Raw genomic sequence first — 10,552 nt, forward strand, 5'->3', positions numbered from 1 at the left:
AAACCTAAGTGCGTGTGGAGGTCGTCTAGTCATCCAAGAATAAAGGTCTACTCACCATCGCAATAATCTTCAGGATACTCTCCTTGCCCCAAGTTCTAATGGCAATTCGACAAACAAAGCCAAATCTTTATCTTTCGAAACATATCTTTACCCGGCTTGAAGTTAGGTTTCCACGGCTCCAACGATAATAGCTGGCCTGCCAAAGACCATGACCCTTTTTCCAAAACTCTCAGTCGAGAAGCTCATCAGGGAAAGAGAAGACCAAAATCCCTTCCATCCATGATGATACACGAAACTCCCCAGTAATATTCCATCTGAGTTTGAGCTCCCGCTGTACAAACTCTAATGAAAATCCTCACCCCCAAAACTTTCCAAGAAGAGCATTCTTCCACAGCCATAATCCCCCTCAACTTCCTCGTTGTTGGAATTTCACCTAGGACATGCATGTATGTTCTAATTTTTTTTTCAACAATGCAATGAAATAGAAGATTAAAATATCTTTTAATCTAAATCATACATGTATAAAATATAAATACAAGGATCTACTTTATATAATGAAATTAATATATGTTAAATTTTATGCTGAAATTAAATATGTGATCAAATCACATATCTGTTTCATAATTTCTTTCTTCAAATCTAGATCTAGAAGAGAGTAGGTTCTTTCTTAGCCACGCAAGTATCCAAACTCTATGGGTATCCACTCAGGATCAGTCTAGAACAGCCTTCTTTGGTGCTGATCTTTCTTCTCCAAAATAATTACCCTGCGAATCTAAACGAAGCTTAGATCATGATCAATTTTTGATCTTTTTCTTGATCTTTTTTTTTCTTCTTCTCTTGCTCTTCTTCTCTTGATTATGAAGTAACTAAGATCTGAAAATCAGTAAGCAAAAAGAGATGCTCAAGCTCTCTTGGGCGTAGAGATGGAGGATGCCCAACCTCTAGCATTGGAACTAGAAGGAAAAAGAGAGAGGGAGAGGCATGGGGGCTGCTGGAATTCGAATGTAAAGAGCCTTAAAAAAGTCTCTTTAAATAGAAAAAAAGTTTAAATCCTATTCAAAATCAAATACCTCTTAATACAAGTCCTACTTGCATTAAGAATCCTCGTAGTCTTAGATATTTGACTCTCTTTAGGAGATCCATTAGACGTCAACTATTAGAGCTTTGCACCTACTTTTTCACATACCACATGGGGCTTAGGGGACGCCCATGCTAATCCCACATGCCCTCTTTTAAGTAGGCATACCCAACTTGATCAAATCAAGTGGTGTCCCATGCAATCAATCTAAAAAATTGATTAAGGATTTGAACCCTTAATGTATATGATCCAAAATCTAGGCATCCAACAATTGAAACCCAATGAATTTAATTCATTTAGGTTATTAGTAAATAATTAAATTAATCTTATCAAATAAAAAATTTAAATACAAAAAAAAATTAAATTCAACCATATGCTAGCAAAGTTATCCTGAACCAAATATAGTTTCTCTAAACCCAATTAAGACATCATAAGTCCAATCGCCTATTTCAGATCTAATCCTTTTATTGTGTGACCTCATAAGTTCAATTCTGTCTGATAATGAGATATACAATGATCTTTATCATAGTATCATTGAACTTCTTTTCAATAGATTGAAACGATTCCACTCTAATCAGCAAGGATTGTAATCCTGAGCAATCCTAGTGAACTCTCACAATCCACCAGTGATACTAGCAGTGTATAGTAGCAATCCAGTAGAATCAAAAAAGAATCTCAAGGTATAGTTCATATGTGATTCAATCTCTCTATCGTGAGTCCGATTAGATGGCAGGTCATGGATAAATCATCAAACCTCATCATTAGTTATATGATAGTTTGATTAGCTCCAGTTCAATTATAATCCTCATTGAAACTCTTTTCATTAATCACACTACTATGGCCACAGACTCTCGGACTTAACCTCTCAAATCCTATAGGACTACTTTCTCTATCAAGATCAATATATTCTATCTAGATAGGCATTTACTCCTACAGTGAACTAACTATCATCAACATCTACTACAAGATCTCAATGAGGTCATGTTTATGTGTCAATCAAACTCCAGCAGCCTCATTACGAGCAATCATACCATCGCAGTCAAAGGACCATTCCACAACTATAGCATCGAGACAATCACTAACAATTAATTAGAAATCCAATTGATCTCTCATATGGTTATGCTCAGTACTAGTTGTTCTCTAACAACTACTCACACTCGTCGCTCAGTGTCTCTACACTGTAGCCAGAGATTTATCTATCTAGAAGAAAGTGAACTGTACGTCGATCTATCCGATCGATCACCATCCTTATGATGATACTATGATCGAAATATTTAAAATTAATTATACATGCCTCTAATTTTAACACCTTAAGAATATATATCAAAGTATTAATTCTATGGATGATTCAATGATACATCACTTTGAATGAAAATTAAACTTATCTTTTTATTGATCAAATCAATATATTAAGTATAAAATTATGTCCTATATTTATTGCAATGTGTCAGCTATATTGATTTTAGGACATACATCTAATAATCTTTCACTTGAACTAAAGTCAATTGGCCACTAATTTAAGTCCCATCTTCTCAAGGTGGACTTTCATCTTTGCTGGCTCAATTATTTTGTTAGTGAATTTGCCATATTGTCCGTGAAATCTACTCTTCGCATCTCGATATATTTTTTTTGAGATAGTCGCATATGATATGGAACCGTCACTTGATGTGCTTTGATTTCTGATGTGACCTCGACTCCTTAGCAAGTACTATGCTCTATTGTTGTCATAATAAAGTGATATGGCATCCGATGTCATAACCTCAAGCTCCGTGATGAACTTCTTGAATGAGAAGCTTTCCTTTGTAGCATCCGAAGCAGCGATATATTCAGCTTCTATGGTTGAATCCACTATGATGGTTGCTTGAAATTTTTTCAGCTGACTGTATCACCATTGATACAAACATATATCCTGATATAGATTTCTATCATCAGGATTAAATATGAGTCTGAATCATATATCACTTGACTCACAACTCAGAACCTTTGTAAAGATCAAGAAGAAATTTTAGTTCTTCTTAAGTACTTAAAGATATTTTTCATAGTTATCTAATACTTCTCGTCTGGATTCAACTGATACCTACTTGTGACACTTACAGCAAAGATAATATAAGATTGAATACCAGTATGGCATATATGAGGCTCCTATGATCGAGGCATAAGAATCTACTCATACGCTAATCTTCCTTGATGTGGTTGGATACATCATCTTGAAAGATGAATACCATGCCTAATAGGTAAGAGTCCTCTTTTAGAATTTTCATGCTGAATCTCTTCAGCACTTTCTCTATGTACAGCTTTTAATAGGCCTAGCATCATTTTAGATCTATTCCTATAGACCTTTATTCCAAGAATATAGGATGCTTTCTCTAGATTTTTCAAGAAGAATTTTTGGACAACCATCTTTTGACAAAAATCAGTATGAGAAAATCATTCCCAATGAAAGAATATCATCTATGTACAATATGAAAAATTTATTACACTCCCATTGATCCTCTTGTATATACAAAGTTCCTCTACATTCTTGATAAAATCAAATAATTTGATCGCATCATCAAAATGAAGATTCCAACACCGAAAAATTTGCTTTAGTCTATATATAAACTTTGCAGCTTGCAGACTCAATGATTACCATCACCAGATTAAAAATTCAAAGGCTACTCCATATAAATATCTTCTCCAGATATCTATTCAAAAAAATAGTTTTCACATCTATCTACAAATTTCATAATCATAATAAGCTGCAACATCAACAAGTGAATGATTTAACATGCTACGAGAAATTTTTGATGTCTATGCTTCTTGACTATAATTTTTATACTATTTTATTTCTATCTTCCATCTTTTTTTTTTTATAATTATTTACTTATATATCATATCCATACTTATTCAATCATTGATTTTTCTGACTTCATTATATTAATTTTCAAATCATGTCAGACATTGCCTCGTCAAAATTAATTATCACATATCTTATCTCCATAAAATATTTTTATTCTCATAAGCAATCTATACCTTCTAGAGTCGAGATCTTGCAGATCTACAAGTAGAGAACATCAATTACTGGCTCATGAATAATAATTTTTGAGGATCCATAGCTCTTTACTCTTCAGAGATCTTCTCTTCAAGCTCAACTAACCTCCCACTGTCACTATCTTAGATAAACTATTTTTCTAAAAAAATGACGTTCCGACCCACAATTATATTGTGATCTTATGAAAGTAGAAGTAGTATCTTATTGATTCTTTTGGATACCCAATAAAATGAGCTATTATAGATCTATCCTCTAATTTATCAGTCATCTATCTCTTGACATAGATCGATATCTCAAGTCTTAAGATAATCTAGACTCAACTTCTTATCATACCATATCTCATATGGTGTGGTAGGAACAGATTTTGATGAAATTTTATTCAATAGATGAATTACTGTGAATAAGACATATCCTCAAAGATATAAAGATAAATCAGTGAAGCTCATCATAGACCTGACCATATCTAATAGGATCTTATTCTCCTTTCGATATCTCGTTAAGCTAAGGTGTTCCAGAAGAGTCTATTGAGAGACTATGCATTATCTTAAGATATCTTAAAAATTTTTGACTAAAGTATTCACCTCCTCGATCAAATCGAAGAACCTTAATGATTTATCTATTTATTTTTCTACTTTATTTTTAAATTTTTTAACTTTTTAAAGGCTTGAGACTTATGTTTTATTAGATACATATATCCGTACCATGACAAATTATCTGTAAAGATGATGAAGTAGCTATAACCATCTTTGTCTGCACATCAAATAGTCCATACACATCAGTATGTACCAGGTAAGTAACTCGATGGCCCTTTCCTCAAATCCTACACAGGATAACTTAATCATTTTTTTCGAAGATAAGATTCACAAGCTGGGTACGATTCTGAATCAAAAGAGCCAAAGATTCCATCTCTTTCAGTTTGTTTATCCTATCCTCTCTAATATGGTTAGTCTATGATGCCATAAGTACTTTTGGTTAATTTATCTCTAGGTCTATTTTGACCACGGCACTCACTACTTGCTCGTTTAGATTCACGTTCGCATCAATATGCAAGTAATAAAGACTGTCAATTAAAAGATCACGTGCAACTAATTTATTTTATAAATAAATAGAATAAAATTTTTATTAAAATTAAAATCAAAATCATCCTGTGCAAGCATAGACACAAAAATTAAATTTTAACTAGCTATAAAAATAATATAATAGTCTCAAATCTAATCTAAACTCTGACGATAATCGAAGAGGATAAGTGCCAATGACTTCTGCAGTAATTTTGCTTCATTATCGATCAAAAGATCATGTATTTTTCTCAATCTCGTACTTTTATTAGATCCTATATTGAAGTATATATATGAGTACTCGAATCAGAATCTAATACCCAACTAGAAGTAGAAGAAACCATAAGTTAGATTCAATTACGAGCATACCTTCTAAAGGTTTATCATCCTTTTTGGTCTTCAAACTCTCTAGGTAGAGTGACAGTTCCTCCTCCAATACCTTCAGTATCACAGTAGAAACTTTTTCTTTGCTTCAACCTTCTTAAGAACATCCTTTTTTGGCTTGCTCTCTTTCTTCTGCTTTTTCATGGGTTTACTATTCTTCTTCCAACCAGACTTTCTCTTAGATGAAGAAGTCCGCTCCATAGTAAGAACAGTATCCTGAACTCTTCAAAATTTTCTCAATAGTGACCAATATATTGACCAGTTTGGATATGGTACAATCAAGTTTGTTCATATAAAAATTACATTAAATTGACTATATGAACTCGTAAGGGATTGAAGGATCAAATCCATCTGCAATCCTTTTACATATCAAGCCTAAGCTTTCCAAACTCCTCAATGTTCTTGATCACTGTCATACAGTGCTCATAACTGACTTCCTTCATGCATCTTCAGATTAAAAACTTTTTAGACACTTCGAAGCGCACTGTGCGGCTCTATTTACCATACAACTCTTGTAGGTGAGCATCATAGTCCTGACAGTGAACATATGCTTATGCTGGCTTTACAACTTATTTATTATGGAAGCTAGCACATAGCACTTAACCCAACTGTCTTCATCCGTCTACTTTTTATATGATGTTCCTTGCTCAGTATAGGATGGTTCGGTAATACCAGGGGTCTTGATCAAGTACATGACCTAATTTTTTAAAATCAGGACAATTCTAAGATTTCTAAGCCAGTCTTTATAATTGATTCTAGTTAAACGATTGGACTCAAAATGCGAGCTAGAGGATTTGAAGCTGACATGGTTTAACTGTGAGAGTAGATATTCAAGTTAGACTTTTGTACTTTAAATTTATATATTTGCTTTAGAAACTTTAAGAGGCAAATAATAACTCCCACTATTTTTTTGGATCCCTCCACTCTCCAGATGGAAAACAAAAATTCTAACGTGACAACTAGATTTCTAGTGGGTGCCACGGTCCCACCGATGCCATATACCCACCTAACAGTTATTGATAATATAAACACCAATGCGTGGATAACTCTTTGCCTAGATGCTTCTCTAAGCATATTGCAGTGACTTAATCTCTAGTTATGTGGGCTCATCTAATAGTTATTGATCATACTCTTTAGTTATATCTAACCCACCATTCATAAGCAGGTACAAGGCCGTCATTGGATCCCTCACCTAATAGTTATTGAGCCCAACCCTATCCTTATCTTAGAGTAACTCTTTGCTAATAGAGTAGTTACATGTTTTGGTGTAATTGAACCACTATGACCAACCGAGAGTAATTAACACCAGTACCACACCCACACATTTACAACGGTAGAAGACCTTTGGATCTAATATTTATGAAAAGATTTAGATTTAGGTCTCATCTAATTAGTCATCATATGACCAATTTAATTGGTATAAACTAAATCAAACTGCCAAGCAACCTTGTTCAAGACTCAATCTTCTAAATTGATCAGATAAGTAGAGATCGATGGGGTCCCCTCGTTGCTTTCCTTAGACATCAATAAATTGACCAGATCAGTGAATAAAATTAATTAAATAACTACCTCTCAATTACTTAACTTAGACATCAATAGATTAATTAGTTTAAATAGATTAGCTTAAGTGAATCAGACCCAAGCTATCGAGTTGAATTAGGTCCTTAGGTTAATCGATTCTATATATGAGATTTAATCGATTTGATCAACAATAATTGTATGATCTTAAACTTAATTGATCTAATTTAATCAATACTCGATTCAATTTGATCAATTACTTAATGAATTAGATCCATTATGTTCAAATCAAAAATCTTAGATGCAATCTAATTACATGACCTAATTTTTGATTTATCCATAATCAAAATCTTCATGCATAAACATAAATTTAGATTCCAAAACTAATTTTTAGATCTAAATTTTTTACATAAAAGCTAAATTTTAAATCATAAAACTAATTTTTAGATTAAACATAGAAGCATATATCTCATATATGTATATAAAATTTAGATTAAATAAAATTCAAATCTTAATATGATATCATACATCACATATTCAAATCATAAATTATATTGAAACTAATTTTTAGACCTAATATACAATCATACATCTCATATATGAATCATAAATTATGTCAAAATAATTTTCAGATTTATACATGAATCTATATATCATATATACATGAACTAATAATCTATTTAGAATAAATTTCAGATCTATATATGCCTTCACATTTTGAATATATATCTAAAAATTAAATATAAAATAAATTTAAATTTAAAATAATTATTATACATCTCATGTATCAAAAAAAATTAGATTTTAAATTTTTTTCAAAAATATGTATGTCACTTTCATGTATATGAAATATGTGGCTCTCATACTACTATTGAAATTTTACCTAGACATGCATGTGTATTTCAAAATTTTTTTCTAAACAATATAGTGAAATAGAAGATTAAAATATTTTTTAATTTAAATTATGTATGCATAAAATATAAAACACAAGATCTACTTCATATGCTTAAATTGAACATATGCTGAATTTTATACTGAAATTAAATATGTGATTGAATCACATACCTGTTTCATAATGTCTTTCTTCAAATTTGGATCTAAAGAGAGTAGATTCTTTCTTAGCTATGTAAGTGCTCAATCTTTATGCGTATCCACTCAGGATTAGTCTGGAACAGTCCTCTTTGGTGTTGATCTTTCTTCTCCAAGAATAATCATCCTGCAAATCTGAATGAAGCTTGGATCGTGATTAATTCTTTGATCTTTTTTTTAATCTTTTTTTTCTTCTTCTTGTGCTTTCTTTTCTTGATTATGAAGCAACCAAGATCTGAAAATCAACAAGCAAAGAGGGACGCCCAAGCTCCTCTTGGGCATGGAGATGGAGGATGCCCAACCTTTGGGCGTTGGAATTAGAAGGGAGAAGAGAGAGGGAGAGGCATGGGGACTCTTAGGAGGCATTGGGCTACTAAATTTTAATGTAAAGAGCCTTAGAAAAGATCTCTTTAAATAAGTAAAAGATTTGAATCCTATTCAAAATCAAATAGCTCCTTAATACAAATCTTACTTGTATTAGGAATCCTTATAGCCTTAGATATTTGACTTCTTTTAGGAGATCCATTAAGCATCAACTATTGGAGCCTTTGCACCTACTTTTTTACATGCCATATGGGGCCTAGGGGATGCCCCATGCTGGTCCCACATATCTTCTTTTAAGTGGGCACACCCAACTTGATCAAATCAAGTGGCACCCCATGCAAATAATCTAGAAAATTGATTAAAAGTTTGAACCCTTAATGCATATGATCCAAAATTCTAATTATCAAATAATTAGAGTTTAATTAATCTAATTTATTTAGCTTATTAGAAGATAATTAACTTGAATTAATCTTATCAAATAAGAAATTCAAGTGCAAAGAGATTGGGTTCAATCATATGCTAGTAAAGTTACTCTGAATTCAATAGAATTTCTCTAAATCCAATTGAGACTTCATAAGCTCAATTATCTATTTTAAATCTAATTTCTTTATTGAATGATCCCATAGATTCAATTCTATCTAGTAGTGAGATGTACAATGATCTTTATCATAATATCATTGAAACTCTTTTCAATGGTTCGGAATGATTCCACTCTAATTCATCAAAGATTGTCGATCCTCAGCAATCCTAGTGAGCTCTCACAATCTATCAATGACATCTAGCAGTATGTATTGGCAACCCAGTAGAACTGAAAAAGAACCTCAAGATGTAGTTTATATGTGATTCAGTCTTTTTATTGTGAGTTCCGACTAGATAGTAGGTCATTGATAAATCATCAAACCTCATCATCAGTTATATGATAGATTTGATTAGCTCAAGTTCAATTATGATCCTCATGAAAAAATTTTTTATTAATCACACTACTGTGGCCACAGACTCTCAGACTTAGTCTCTCAAATCTCATAGGACTACTCTTTATCAATATTGATAGATTTTATTTAGATGCGTATCCTACTCCTACAGTGGACCATCGTTAATATCTACTATAAGGTCTCAATGAGGTCATATTTATGTATCAGTCAAACTCCAACAGTCTCACTGTGAGCAGTCATACCATCGTAAGTCAAAAGATCATTCATATAACTATAGCATCGAGATGATCACTGACGATTAATTAAAAATTCAAGTGATCTCTCGTATGGTCACGCTCAGTACTAGTTATTCTCTAACAACTACCCACACTCATCGCTCAGTATCTCTATACTATAGATCAGAGACTCGTCTATCTAAAAGAAAGCAATCTATGGGCCAATCTATCTAGATCGATTACCATCTTCATGATGATTCTATGATCGAGAGTATTTAAAAATTAATTATACATGCCTCTAATTATCAATATCTTAAGAATATGTATCGAATATTAATTTCATGGATGATTCAAGGAACATCACTCTTGAATAAAAATTAAACTTATCCTTTTATTGATCAAATCAATATATTAAGTACAAAATTATGTCCTGAATTTATTACAATGTGCCAGCCGTATTGGCTTTAGGACATACATATAATACTCATTTGAGACTACCACAACCTTCGAAAACATCTCTTCCAAGGCTTCTATGTTCATCAGAGATGCTCGTGATGTTTCTCATTTAAACCATCAACGGCACCCTGAACCACATTCGCCCACGATCGAGCTAATGAGATATTATTTCTCTAAGATCATACACCTCTTCCATAACGAGCCGATGAAGCACTTTGATTAACCTCAGATGTCCTTTTCAGTGAAAAGACTCCCTTACCTAAACCATCCAAACTTCCAGCAATGCTTCGGGCTGAATCTCCTTGATCGACCGATCGATTAGTGTTGAAGATCGCTTGATTTCCCTGCTTCTCCGGTGATGAACCCCCGAAACCCTCGCAGAACCCTTCTCCTTATCAGACATCGTGAAACTTCTTTTCTCCTGCTAAAAAAATGATAGCCATTCGTTCATGGTATAATATCAAATGCAG

The sequence above is a fragment of the Elaeis guineensis genome, chromosome 1, assembly GCF_000442705.2.
Source record: "Elaeis guineensis isolate ETL-2024a chromosome 1, EG11, whole genome shotgun sequence".
Classification (NCBI taxonomy): Eukaryota; Viridiplantae; Streptophyta; class Magnoliopsida; order Arecales; family Arecaceae; genus Elaeis; species Elaeis guineensis.